The following is a 12,392-nucleotide window of genomic DNA, read 5'->3' as shown; positions in this document are numbered from 1 at the left end:
CACCCATTCATTATAGCCCTGCATCCTGCGTCAATCATTTACACCAAGGCGTACATGCCATTTTGATTTGTATGCTCACTTTGCACTAAGGCAAACCATTGCACAAGATGCAGGACAGTGGTGATTTAGGCCCCATAGACTGAACAACAATGACATACCTCCTCCGTGCATCAGGATTTAAGCAGCATTAAAAAAGGAAGAAATCTTTATGAGAGACCAAAGTGCCCTAAACAATTACTCTTAATGGCTAGCCTGAATAATGAAGCTAAAATCTCAGAGGTAATAAGGTCATTTAGGAAGTTTCCAATGAAACTGGCTACAAAGAAGTACAACACAGAAAAATATAGAGGAACAAGAAGTATCTGCACACATGGGTATTTTTAACAAGATGCCTTCACTGAAGCACAGTGAGGAAGTGAAAGCCAGTGAGGGGTTAAATACCGAGGGAAACAGACTGTTTGGAAGAAATCAGAACAAGAAGGAGAGTAGAAGGGAGGAACCACTGTTCACTAAGGGAGATTTCCACCACCAGGAAATGCACAAAGATATACTTGGTGGCAGAACTGAAATGAGTAACTGGTTTGTCAAGCTGCACAGACCAGCACTACTTCCTTCTCCAATACAGAGAAGAAGGAAGTAGAAAGGGAGAAATTCTTTTTAGCATTGCACAAAGTCCCAGAAACAGAATTTTTCTAGTCTTCCTTCCCAGAATCACAGTCCAAATAAACAACCATGCAGGGGTGCAAGAGTTCTGGGTAAAGGTTTGGCCTGGTGAAAGCCAAAAGCAAACCCCTTTTTCTGGCTTCAGTGGGCCAGAACTTTGCCACTTTTTACAGCACACATTTCCCCTCATTCCCATTCCAGCACCGATATTTTCATCTAGCACTCTTGCAACTTTAGACGCTAGGTCAGACTGTCAACTCTGATTTTCAATGCCCCCCCCCCCCCTTTTTTTTTTTTTTAATTTGTTCCCAGGGTGGCAGTACTTTGAGCTCTGGAGTCTGTAAGGAGGGAGGGTTTAAATATCACTCAATCTATCTGCTGGCTTGAGCTGATGGAAATGTTCTTTAAAGCCCAGCATCAAAGCATTCACTTTAGAAGCTGGAAGCTTTGGTTCTTGTGCCAGCAGCAACTTCGCCCCATAATTAATTAATACCGTATTAATTGTGCGTGTTCCGTGGGCCTGGTGAGGAGGTATGGTGTGGCCTGAACATTCAGATTACCTCTTTCAGAGAAGCCCCTGAACAGAGGAACCAGAAGGGTAAAGCTTCAGGTTTGTGTATGTGTATATATATACAAAAATACAAACCATATTCTCAATAGGTTACATGCTCAACTCATCCAAACACAAGTGCTCAAGCCTTGGATGGCATTTCAGTGAATAATGAATGATGAGGTCAAGGAGGGGACTACCAGCAGCTGCACCCTTGTGCAATTAAGTTGGGCTCAAAGCCAACCCAGAGCACAACCAACAGGCCAAGGGGAGGGCTCATACAGCAGCTGATGCCTTTTTGGGTAGGATTTAGCTACAAGTCACAAGATCCTGCAAACTGGTTGCTGTTGGGGGGAAGGAAGAAAAGGGTGCTTATTTGACCTAGTCTCTGCTGGAGGAAGCTGCTGGGTTGGAACTGTACCTTAAAACTCCCTGTTAAGGCACACAGGAATTTTGTTCTCTAATCCTTCCCAGGGTTCTGCCACTGCTATGTTGGTGGTGTCTGTGGCAGAAGGGGCACAAAGGTATGCAATCTTTGCACAATCCATCAAGGCCCAGACTTGCAGTTTGCCACTTGAAAGGAACAAGTGAAAGGAAAGGGCTTACTCTGCTCTGTTAATCTGGCCCATGAAAAAAATAACTGGACAAAGCACTCAATGATACACGCCAGGATTTTGCCACTGACACTTCACTCTCAGCGACTACATATGGACCTTTCTGTGCGAGGAGTAAAATGCAAATATTGCTCTTGTTACTGGATACCATCTGACAGGTAAGGCATTGCTCCTGCTGGAAGTGGTTTTATATGGATCCAGCCCCAGGCAAACTTGTGTGCACAATCCATATATTTTTCTTTATAATGTGAATGAAGTAAAACTAGCTCCAAATCCACCTTTTAATACAGTTTTATATATTATACACACACACAACTATATATACACACATACGTACATGCACATGCACATACATAAGCAGATGAATTACTGTAGATCCATTTCTCCACAAAGATCCAAGTAGACAAACATTTTTAAAAATATTAGTCAACAGTGAAAAGTAGGACTGCTATATAGAAAGGTGGGCGTTTGTACCCAAAAGCTTGCAAAGAATAATTTTTCCAACTATTTAGTTGGTCTCAAAAGATACCACATTTACCCAAAGAACCTTGTCTGCCTATGTCCTTAGACCAACACCGCAACAAACAACACCCACAGGACTGCATTTCAACCAGAGCCTATACCCATAGACTTTATATTGAAACTGCATCAAGACCATGGGAAATCTGAAGGATTTAGCAGCTTATTGCATATGAAATGTCATATCTACTTTTAGAAAAAGAAGGAAATCATGTCTCTTTGTGGGACACTCAGCAAAATAAACACATTAAAGCAGCATATGCATCTCAAATGCAGTGGTTTCCAGCCTTGAGGTCATGACCCCACTTGGAGTCGCCATGATAAAAACAGGATTGTGCACTCCCAGGGAGAGGGGCATGGGGGAGGCATGTGCCCCCCAGATTTGTATGCAGGGCAGGGAGGATGCGAGTTGCCCACTGTGATCTTGGAGCTCCCCACCCTGCTACCCTCACCCTAGGGCCTCTGTGGCAGAGTGGGGTGGGGAGGCTTTGTGCCGCTGCCAGGAGCCCCACACTGGCTGTACCACCATGGCAAGGCACCCCCTGCTCACCTGGCAGCAGCAGGGGACACAACTCTATGCCGTCAACGCTGCTGCTCCCAGGAGGGCAGGGGGCACCTTGCCATGATCACACAGCTGCTCTGGGGCTTCCAGCAGTAGCATGGAGCCTCCCTGACCTTCCATGATGGGTCCTGCCTGCAGGGCCGCAGACGGCCCAGGAGGTAGGGCAGCAGGTCAGGGAGCCCTGAGCCCACAGCGGGCAGCCTGCATCTGCACCCCCACTACAGGTTCTGCTTTAGCTGTGCCACCTACAGTGGTAAGGGGAAGGGGTAGCCAGGCTCCATGCTCTGCTCTGGCCACAGCAGCTGCCGCCTCCCACAGGCCCCAGCCCTGTAGCTCTGGCAGCTGGTGACCCCACCAGCAAGGCTGGGGGTGGGGGGAGAAAGGCACAGGGCCATGGGTTGCAAGTGTAGGGCACCAGCAGGACTGTGGGGGTGGGGCGCTGGGGTTGGGAGCAAGGGACCATGCTGAGGAAAAGGTTGGGAAGCACTGCTCTAGTGCTATTCTTTTGAAAGACCAGAAGAGCACTTTAAAACAAAGTGCATGAACATAGCAGTGCTAAAGATGCAGTCTGGAGTATAAGTCAGCACACAGTAAAGGCAGGGTGAATTTTGCTCAGGACAAACCTTTACATGTGTGAAAGATGCCATGAAGTCTTTAATGTCCACAATGCCAACGTGTCTGGATATTTGTTCTTAAGGTCTTGCGAGAAGAACAAATAAACACACACTCCCCCACTCTCTCTGTACCTCCCCTCTGTCTCTCTCTGTGTCCGTCTGTCTCTAAATTTCATGCAACTTAATTTATCTTCCTTGAAAAGATTAAAAACTTCAGTCTGTGCAATTAGAATATGAAATTGTGATCTAAGGAGTCTACAAGTGACAAAACCTGACCCTAAGCCATTCTTTCTTTCAGCCAACTGAAAGAAAGGGTAAACAAGTCTATGTTTTTTTTAAATAAAAAGGTATCTATTTATAGCTGCATTTATTGAGGCTGCTTCCTTATCAGGAAGCATGTAGCTGGGAATTACTGTCTGCCTACATCGGAAATTCTTTCAGAGACACAAAAACCCAAAAAGGAAATTTCCCTTCAAAAATATACCGTGCATTTTTGTTACTGGTGGGCTTAAAATAAAGAGCCAGTGCCTTTCTGACCAGGTCAGTCCCATCAGGATGCTGCAAACTAGAAGCCTTTAAGACACCTGAGGGAAACATACAATACTTACAAGGAACTCAGAGGGGAAAGTGCTGAGAATGCATTAATAAGTGATCCCTCCCCCCCCTTTCAGTACATTTAGATGATACAATTCCAGCACCATCCCTTAATGCCACAAGCTCTCCTTACCAAAAAACCACAAGCATATAAGGCTTATCTTCACTGGAAAATGTTGCCACAACTAATTGCTATAGTAAGAGTCAGGTGAACTTGCATGTTGGTGGCCCTGCCCAGTTAGTGCAAACCAGGACAAACTCTGTACAGAACTATATAAACTGTATCAACCATGATTAAATACTTGTCCCAAATTTACTGGTGCTTTTGTCTGCTTGTCTCTCCTTCCTGCCCCAACACATAGGCAACACACAGTTCAAAAGGCAGTTCAATCAATGCTGTTCCACTGAGTAGGAACTGAAAGATACCAAAATCCTGCACCTTATTCCACATTATCTGCATGCTTCAAAGCTGGGATACAGCCATCCGAAGGATGGATCAATGAATGACTGTGCGCTTGCAGGAGAAAGATCCACACCTTCTTCCATGCTGTTGGAACGCCTCACATTCCTGAGTATTACACATAGTAACAATGAGTGAGTTAGTGGATCTACAGCTCCAAAAACCAACTGGCCAAACTGCAGTATAAGAAGGATGTAGCTGTGTGGGATGCAATGCCTTCAGTAGTGGCTGGGAACCATTTTGCCATAGTTTGAGGGAAAGAGACCATCAGCTAGTCTCCTCTGCTGTCCAGCCCTCTAGCCATAGCTACAGCACTCCAGCTTTAAGCAGGAAACAGCTCTTTTCTGTGCTGGGACCCTCATCAGCATAGATACATTTCATTTCTTTTTAACTATTCTTAATTCAGTGCTTCTGTTTTCTTGTCTGTTTACTCATGGCAAGGCTGCCTGATCCTGTCATGAATGCAAAACAGGTACATACTAGTGGGATGAGCATATGGAGATTGTATTGAGTCAGGCACAGGCAATACACCAAACCAACCTGTTTGGGCTATTCATTTTGCAGGATTGTTTGAAAGATTCACCAGCCAGGCCCAAGTAATGCCAAGCACCACTCTGTAATATATCCAAACTCTGGAAAACCTCATTATTAGTGGCTATTGATTAACCTGCTACCAACGAAAACTACAGGCCTATTTCATAAGATAAATAACTCATAAGATCCGACTTTTTTAAACACAGATTGCAGGTGTTTTAAAGGCAGCAGAAGCCTACACAGTGCAGAAGAGGGGGTATGGTCCACTGTACACACAGCCTTCCAGCCACTTAATTCAGGGCTGTCCAACTTCTAAGGCAATGACAGTGCATAAGGAAATATGAGTTTTGCTCTGGCATGGGGTCTTCAGGTGACCTTGGATAAGTCACTGAGTCTTTCTGATAGTCTGCTTTCTATCTATAAAATGGGGATAATAGCACCATTAAAAAAAAAGACATACATTTATATAATTTTTTTTAAGCTCACTTATTAATATGAACCCTCACAATGCTGAAATTGAAGTCTGTTTCCTCCTTTCTTGTCTTGGTTTTCTATTAAACAGCAGTAAGAAAGTACTGGGCAGCGCACCAATCTTTTGATATAGTAAGCCTGTTCAAAGCGCTAGTTATCTGTTGTTCTAAAGGCAGTTTTATAGGACTGCTTGCCACACTGGTGGGTTTTTCTGGGATGCTCCCCACACAATGACTTGTTATGATAGAGTTTCTTAGTCAGGACTTGCACAGTTTCTTTTCTTTCCTTTCTTTCTTTTTGTATGTGTTAATTATAGGGTTATTTGGGAGTGTTATGTTTTTGACACTTTTTTTCTTAGGAAAAGAAATGAGCACTGATACATTTGTTTGGTAAAACACAAATATAAAAATTATACAGAGACATGTGGGGGCGGAGAGGGAAGAGCAAGTTAATTTTAGGTTCGCTGATCTTGATGGCATCCCTTTAAAACAAGGCTAAAAATGCTTCAGACCCAGCAATACCATAAATGTCCCGCTGCTTTTACTCTTGATTCTTCCCCACACTTTCCAGGGGAATTCCAGGCAGGTTCGGCTTGAATCCCAATTAAAGGGATACAGCTCCCTTTCCTCTGGCAGTTGAGAGCGACGTGTGTTTAAGATTTAAAATCCAGCTGTGAGGCCTTTCATGTGTGCAGCTGATTAGCGGAGCATTACTACTGTCCTGTCAGCAACTTATGCCTGGGAACCTGGGCTTCTAGGGGTGCACCAATGAGAAGCACATCCCTGCCCACCAGCTGCCTACCACTCTGCACATGCCAAGCCCATAAATGAGGTAGAAGCTGCTCTGAGGGTGTCACCTGCACTCTTTCTCTGTCAAGGTGCTTGGGAGGGGCACCCCAAGGCAGCTTTACTACCTTGTCTCTGGGGTTGCTGTGTGCAGAGCAAGAACAGGTAGGTGGAGCTCTGCTTCTCAGTGGTGCTCTCTAGTGTGTCATAGGAGGAGTATAGACATCCCCTTGGTCCTTCCCATCTTGAATTTGTGAGAAAAATAGGGAACAAGATGGGGTTTATCCCTCCAAGCATTTTCACTGCAGACTGGCCACTGCATTAACACAGCCTGGGCAGGTGACAAGTGTGGAAATAGTGCAGTGTACTTGCACACCTACTTTCTCGAACAGCAGAAGCAGGCATGCAGTACTGCATTCAAATGCCCAGTTCTGCTACTTGTCAGTCTCAATGCATCTGCCAAAGTGGCCAAAAGGCAGAGGTGACTTCAGCAACCTGGGATGCTGTTCTACACCTTTTTTTACATCAGCAGTGACCATGAGTGACTGGTGCCTCCTGAATCCATGGGGGCACCCACAGAAGCCACCGATGGTGGTGGCCCTGACAGGGGGGGCACCAGCCCTACCAACAGCATTGGTGTCCGGTTGTCAGGGGGGCACTGGCCCCATCGGGGGGGGACACGTGCACTCCCGTTCATCCCCCACCAGTCGCCTGTGGCAGTGACACATGAACAATGAACTAGGCTCGTGATGGAGTCCCTGCTGGCAGCATGGCTTTAACTCCTTGCATATGCATGTGCCTACATGTTATGCCTCAGGTGAAATCCAAACCAGGCTTTTCTTGGCCCACAGGGCACAGCCCTTCCAGTTGGGCCAGCAATAAGAGATTATTCTGTCCATGCCAAGAGCTTTCCTGCTAAAGTAGTCTTAAATTAAATGTCCCCCTTTTAATCTCTTCAAGCCTAGACCCTTGCTCTAACCACTAGATAAGTGGTTCTCAACTTTTTAAGACACCAGACACCCCTCAGAAAATGCCAGCTCTAACTTTTCACTCACTTTTTGACTACAGAAAAATAATAAGTCTTTTCACATTTAAATGTGGTAATAGTATGTGTACCCGATGGCACCCTTAACAGAATCTCGCAGTACCCTAAAAATCACTGCGCTAGATGCAGACTTGTTTTGATAAAAACAATAAATAACTTATTACAGTAAAGTAGAGACCAACAAAGTTCAGAGCCACATTGTACTGGTTACTGTACAAACACAGAGGAGTTACCAGTTTCTGCCTTGGAGAGCTTACAATCTAAATAGACCAGACAGAGTCTGGTCAAATACACAAGTAGAGCAAACAGTATGGTGGTCGACAGCATAACAGCTACAATTTTGCTTTTCCTTGGATTGGGTTCCTTTGGGTTTAGCAAGGAGGGATTAGCTAAAAGTAAAGAAAAAATTATTGTTTAAAAGAAGAGGATGAGGGGAAATGTATGAGCATGTAGTGGAGGGTAAGAGGGGCAGGCTTGGAGTGCTGAGGTGAAGATGTTGGCAGGGTAGGAGCAGGAGGATGTGGATCAAGCCAACTCATTGGCATCTGAAAGCAAAAAGGCCAAATCCAGGTCATTAAAATCATGGAAGCTCAATCACTTACTCCAGGATTCATCCCACAGTCATTAATTTAACATTCTGGGCATCTCTCTCACTCCTTTTGTCTTATGTAGCTTTTATTTTTATTTCCCTGAATGTGCGTCAGTTAGTTTTGTTCCACAAGGATCCTTCCAAAGCAAATATTTTTATTGCTCACTGCTCTAAATGTAGCTTAGGGTAAAGGGCTTTTTTTTTTCTTCCTCCTTCTCTATGTACTTGAAGTCCAATGCATTGAATATTCTAGAAACTAAACAACAATATGTCTAATGCTTGGAAGCAGCTTTTCCTGCTGCTAGCCAAAATTTAAAAAAAAATAAAAAATTAACAGGTGCCAAAGGATTAATAAAAGTAGTAACACAATTAATAGACCCTACACAGAAAAACAGATCCCAGGCCATTGTGACAGTGTTGTTGCGTCTCCTCCTCCCCCTAATTGTTTCCTGCATTCCTTTGAAAAATAAAAACAGTTGCACTTAAAAAACAAATGATGCATAAGAGCAATAATATGTAGTTGGGAGTAAGGCACGATAAACTGCTTTCAGGTCTGGCAAATGCCTGTTTTGCTTTAGTGTCTTCCCAACCCAACGGCCCTTTGACTGCCTCCCATACTACTAAGAGCTGCATTATGGCTTAGTTAACACACGAATCAGACAGAGGTTCTTTTCATACAGCCATGTGTCACATGAGCAGGGCTGAGACCGAGTGCAGGACTGGGCAAAAGCAAGTGGTCTGATCTTGCCTGAGACAAGAATCCAAACTATTCATGCAGAGAGAGAGATGCCATCAGGTGCATATAAAACACTCACTGTTATTTAGCACTTCTCATGTACATCTCTGCTGTAGAAAATTAAATTAAGTACCCGTTTCTTCTATCACTAGGGGCAATGGAACACACTATTATTAATGCTGCCTGCTGCAGTATTACAGTGACACTAACATGTTTAGATGAACAGGAGACCTGACTGGAAGAATATGAACACATCTGGGAAGTCTTACAATACAGCTACTGTTAGAAAGCAATGAAGCTCAACAGAGCCAATCACAGGCTAGACTACATCAAGGGCTAGACCTTGAAAAATGACGAACACCTGCACCTGGCTTTTGAAGAAACTGGGAGCTGCAGGTACTCAACCTGTCTCATGAATAAGCCCTAACTAATTTAATTCGCTCTTCTCTTCACAGCCCCCAAGAGATAATACTTTGCATTATAGAGCATTGATTTAAACATTCCTCTCTACATCATGATGCTGGTGCAACAGCACCTGGAATATTGCATTCAGTTCTGAATGTCTCAATAGCAGATAGATTGTTGGGAGTTCATATAAAAGCAACAACAAAATATTTTTTTAAAGAGGTCACAAATGATTGATTCATAATTATAAAAAGAGTTAACACGTGCAATTTGCCTCACTGACTCCAAGGTGTGATCAAGAAAAGAACTGGTTAGAGAATGTGGAAACATCTGAAGGAGTTTCTTGACAGTGAGTGCACCCACACGTGCACTTTACTGCAGGGTAGACTAATTAGCTCTACAGTAAAGCGTCACTGTCTACACATGCGCCAGTATTAGGGCACAGTAAACTAATTAACTTCATCATAAGATACAACTGTTAAAGGTAGATGACTGTGGGACAAATCCTGGAGCGAGTGATTGAGCTTCCAGGATTTTAATATGACCTGGAATTGGCCTTTTTGCTTCCAGGTGGCAATGAGCTGGCTTGCTCCCCATCCTCCTGCTCCTACCTTGCCAACAAGGATAGTACTGTCTTACAACAGAGTAATTTACTGCACTGAAATGCACATGTAGATGCTGACCATATGCGTAAACTGCACCCCTAGTCAGCCTAACAAGCCGGGGGAGCAGTTTACTCCAGCTCAAACTGCTCCGGAGTTTATTGCTTCACATTAATTGCATGTGTAGATGCACCCAGTGTGACCTATTACCCTGTGGAGTCAGGAAAACCCATTCAAACTGCAAGAATCTGTAGGAGCTGGAAGGCATCACAGGTCCTTTTCTTCTCTAGCTTCAGTATTTCTATGCCTCATCCAGTAACATCTTTATATTCAAATAAGTGTGATGAGAATGCCTGCCTGGCCCATTTGGAACATCCCATTACAGTTGCTGTGCAGTAGAGGTTGTGGAAAAGAAGGCAAATACAGTACTGTTTTATTTTTTCAGGTTAAATAAATAAAAAGCTGCTTTCTCTGTGATTCAGCACCTAATAAAATACACAAGAGAAGAGGGTAGGTAGGAATCTTAACTGTATTTGGTTAATGTCATATGATTCTGGGAGAAGCCCTGTATAGTGGCTGTGACTTGAGCACAGTATCACATCTCCTGATGGCCTTCAGAAATAATGAAGAGGGAGAGGGTTGAGGGAAGATCAATAGTTATCAAGTGTCAGCCAGTTTGAAAGAATTAAAAGCAAAGGGGGACCCAGACCAGACCCTAGATCTGAAAACACTAAAAAACTTTGTTGATTTGGACCGGATATTTATAGCTATCCCTCATTTTTGTAATGGCATGAACTAATTTCCTTGATGTGAAGTGCCCTGCCTTGAGTGTGAAAAAGTTCAGACAGATTCAGATATCGTGGTCTTACCTACATCTCTAATAGAAAATGATCCAGCAGAAATTTTAATTTAAAAATTCCCCACACAGATCACTTAAATTCTGTAACTCAGGGTGGAAAAGGTGCTTTGTTATCTCTGTACAAAGCACTGGTGAGATCATTACTGGAAAAGTGTGTTCTGCTCTGGAACCCTGACTTTTAAAACAGATGTTACAAATGGAAAAGGGCTCAAAAAACATACCAGAATGATATGAATTCTGGAAATTGTGCTATACATAACATTTCATAAGCTCACACTCTTATTCAGTTTATCCAAGGAAAGGTTAAGAGGTGACTCAATCACAACTTCAAAATTCCTATATGGGAAAGTAATTTTTGATAGTATCTAGGAGGAAAGGCCATAACAAGAGCCAATATTTGGAAGGTAAAGCTCAATACATTCAGACTACAAAATGGGGCATAGATTTATAACTATGAGGGTAATACTCGTTGGAACACATCTAATGAGGTGGTGGAATCTTTATCACCTGAAGTCTTCAAATCAAAACAAGAAATCTTTCCTGGAAGACATGTTATGGGTTAAACAGAAATCCTAGGTTTTATGCAGGAATCACTAGGTGAGGCTAGAGTTATAGTGGAGGTCAACCAAGAGTATCATAATAATCTTTTTTAGCCTTAGAAATCTATGAATTAATATCCCCAAAGAAAGGAATTCCATTAAAACAGTCAAAAATTAGTATTTGTTGAGAACTGAAATTACACCCTGCAGCCTGCTGAACACAGAAGACCACGATCTCTATTCCATACTGCTTACAATTTCTATGAGACAGGCCACCGACATGGTAGAAGACTTTTTCAGAGATGCTTGCTAACTGGTCTTCCCTGGCATTTCACTGTACAAGAAATTGGACAGGCGTAAGAAATATTTGTGGTGGGGATACCTTCCTGAAAATTTCAACTTATGTAACTATCCAAGTCAGTCAAAATCAAATAAAAAATCTTTTGGGTCAAAAGTTCTCCATCGGAGGTTCACACTTGGTCTACAGCGGTGGCTACACAGAAGTGATTTGAGTGATGGAATAACAGGATAGCCCAGCCTGCTTCTTTTGTGGCCAGAGACCTGGAGCCTGCCAACTTAGTTTAGTTACCAGATCCAGCTGGGAAAGCAGCAAGTGAGTATAAAAGCCAGCAAGAGACTTGGTTGAAGAGAAAGAAGACAGCAGACTAGAAGACTGGCTCCTGTAGTAGCCTCTGAAGCAGCAGAATTGAAGGAAAAGACACAAGTGCTGATCAAGGCAAGGGGAAGAACCTCACGAACCTGTAGGCCACAGTGAGCAGAGAAACTGCTCTTTGCTTTGATATTTTGCCCACATGTAGTGAGGAAAAATAAACCAGTTCCCTGTTAGAAACTTTGATTGTGGCTGTGAGGCTTTCCTGAAATGGGGAAACTGGCCAGTAGCCTTACACACAGGTAAGCAGCTACTTACACACAGTAGGTACTGAGAGACAGGATAAAGGGGAAACTGAGCGCTAGTACCAGATAGGTGGTGCCAAAACAGACAATTCATACATTCTGTCCAGAAAGCTAGTCAGATAGGATCACCTGAGTGAATGGCTGCACAGGAAGGAAAAAGCAAGAGGAACAAATGAGCAAAAATAGGTGGCTATCACAGGTAAGTTCAGGACACTAATTCTTGGGACAGAAAGTAAGGAAGAACAGGATTTCTAGATGTACCAACAGAAAGGCAGGGGTCTGGCTGAGGGATGCTAAAGAGGTATGCCTAAAGGAAAATTTAGGATAGGGATTCTC

General features: G+C 43.5%; 1 protein-coding gene across 6 annotated transcripts in view; it reads right to left on the bottom strand.

Moving 5' to 3' along the window:
• Nucleotides 1–12,392, bottom strand: part of ETV6 (ETS variant transcription factor 6) — a 175,092-nt gene that overhangs the window by 99,830 nt on the left and 62,870 nt on the right. The window lies entirely within an intron of this gene.

The sequence above is a fragment of the Alligator mississippiensis genome, chromosome 4 (genome assembly GCF_030867095.1).
Source record: "Alligator mississippiensis isolate rAllMis1 chromosome 4, rAllMis1, whole genome shotgun sequence".
Lineage (NCBI taxonomy): Eukaryota > Metazoa > Chordata > Crocodylia > Alligatoridae > Alligator > Alligator mississippiensis.
This window is presented reverse-complemented; position numbering and strand designations above follow the sequence as displayed.